Here is a 2,687-nt window from a genome sequence, read left to right as displayed (position 1 = left end):
TTGCTTCATAAAGATGATCCTCCGCTTGAACCTTACCCAGCTGCTTTGTGTACTTGGGTAGTATAGTTCTCTATACTACCCAAGCTATGGGTAGTATAGTTCTCTATACTATGGGTAGTATAGTTCTCTACCCAAGCTATGGGTAGTATAGTTCTCTATACTACCCAAGCTTGGGTAGTATAGTTCTCTATACTACCCAAGCTATGTAGAGGATGCTTCTGATTGAAGCATCCTCTACATAGTTGTAGAGGATGCTTCAATCAGAAGTAGACGCGATTTGAGTGACAGCTGGACCTAAAGGATACGCGAATCACTGGAAGTCTGACGTCAAAGGGGAGGGTACTCAAAATGAAATAAAAGAAGCTCCATTTTTACAACTTAATCACACTCTTCAAACGGTAATTAAATACTGAAGAAAGTTCGATTTCATCCAATCAAACAGGTGATCTATCTCACTGGAAGGTGTCATTACAAGTCGCAGGATATACAAGAGAAGATAAACACGATCAAACCTTTCCTGGACACTCCATTCAAACGTAAAAGAAAGACTGTTAAATTCAGACAACATAGTGAGTACATATACACAAGCACTCTTTATACAAAACCTCATCACCTTTACGTTATAAAGCGAGTAGAAGAATTACAACGGCAAACTGGAGTTTTCACTAAAACACACCTTAGCTTACATTGATGAAATACTTGATACGATTTCTCACGAAGCCGACAGTGACACGCTACAGCGAATAATTGGCTGGAAAGACGACTAACCTCGAGACCCTGAGGGAGATTTGGATCTGGACGAAACACGAGAATCGATTGAATTAAGCAACACCATCATAAAGACTGTAGTAGAATACGCAAAATTTGCTTTGGAGCGTGATTCAACAGATTGAATTCCCAGACAGAAAAAGAGTGTTACATTTAATTTACACTTGAACACTCCTTGGAGACGATATTTTTGTTCTCATTGTAGGAGAACTATAGATACTTTAACTTGTTTCGATAATTTAATTTGTTACAATTGTAAAGGTAAATTAGAAGAAGAGAAAGAAGAACCAATGGACACACCTTGACATCATGGTCGACAGGCGGCATTATATTGTAGACACCCCCAAGGTGGCCATTTTGGAAATAGAAAGTATTCTCGACATTATTTCATATGCGGGGGAAGATGATTTGAGGAGAATGATGCGTCATGCTCGTGCATACATGAAACCGCACAATTTTGATAAAGTAGTTCGAGATTCTAAAGAGACAGCTCCAAATCGTCAATTTAGTAAAGATGAAACGTTTCAACTACTTAGAAATGAAGTAATGAAATCCCTTTATAATTATGTGGAATGTATTTTCGATAGTCATGATTGGGATAAAGAGAATGATCTTTCAGAATAAACATCATTTGTTATTTTGTTCTCAATGAAGATGGATTGTGATTATGTGATGAAGGGGGAAAGAGTATCCTACAGATCACCTTATTGCCCACATCTATTGTATATTTTTACGGATACAGATGGCAAGAAAGGTAGATCATCTAACTTTTTGAAACAACTTCTCTTCAATGAAAATGAAGTTTCAGAGGAAGTGAGACATTACATCATCTCACACGTGGACGAAAACTTTTTTTTATTTTGTTTTTTAAAAATATTTCAATTAATCTGGAAGGATAGAAATAACATTCCCAATCCATATTATGGAGACCCTACCAGTCTCGAAAAACTCAGTCAATTTTGCGATGGAGTAGATGAAACTCTAACAAAAGAGGTACGCGGGTTGGCACACCCCATCACAGCAAGTATGCAGCTAAACCTTTTTACCCAATGGTACGACTTCAGATCACTCGGAGAGGAAATCAAAGAAATGGGTTGGACATATGGGCAAATATATGCACTATATAGAGAATGGATAACACTCGCTTCCAAATCAGACCCCCACAATCCTTATGGAAAGTTACCAAATTATGAAAAATGGGGTGAAGGAAGGATACACTTGGCACGTCGTCTTTTCAAACACAACTTTAATAAATGAATGAAATTGTATTATTACAATTATTGAGCAATAAAGAAATGACAATCTATTCGTTCAAAAATGGTCATATACCATTGATATCCAAACACACTTAAAGGATCAAAATCAAAAAGATCATCTTCCCATTCGGGAAGATTCATAAAATAGATAAGAAAAGAAGAATGTATAATACAGCATGAACTATTAGTACGATCATGAAGAATGGAAATATTTTCAACTGACTGTGATACGACACCACGTACTAGTGAACAGAAATTATCATCATTTCTCACAATGACCAATACACTTCTTATTATTTCTTCCTCTAGTTTACGTCTAAGATAACAAAATAAATTAAAAAGTGAAGGACTAAATGAAGTCAATACTTCCTGAAAAAAATGAAAGCGAAAAAAAAGGTCTTATTCAATGTCATAATTGTCAAATATATAAAGCATAAGACGTCTAAAGTTTAGCAAGGGTATACGATTAGTCATCCCATCCTGAAAAGTTACAAACGAAAGAGATGTAAATGACCGGTTTCAGAAACATGATTTAGCAAAACAATATTAGTAAAATGATGGACTCTTTTTGTTCTCATCGTAAAAATTCGAGAGGTAATCACAGAAGGAGCAAGTAATAAATATAAAAGTTCTCTAAAGTGAATGCTTATGTTTGAACTTCTT

Source organism: Stylophora pistillata, chromosome 6 (genome assembly GCF_964205215.1).
Source record: "Stylophora pistillata chromosome 6, jaStyPist1.2, whole genome shotgun sequence".
Classification (NCBI taxonomy): domain Eukaryota; kingdom Metazoa; phylum Cnidaria; class Anthozoa; order Scleractinia; family Pocilloporidae; genus Stylophora; species Stylophora pistillata.
Note: the sequence above shows the minus strand (reverse complement) of the source record.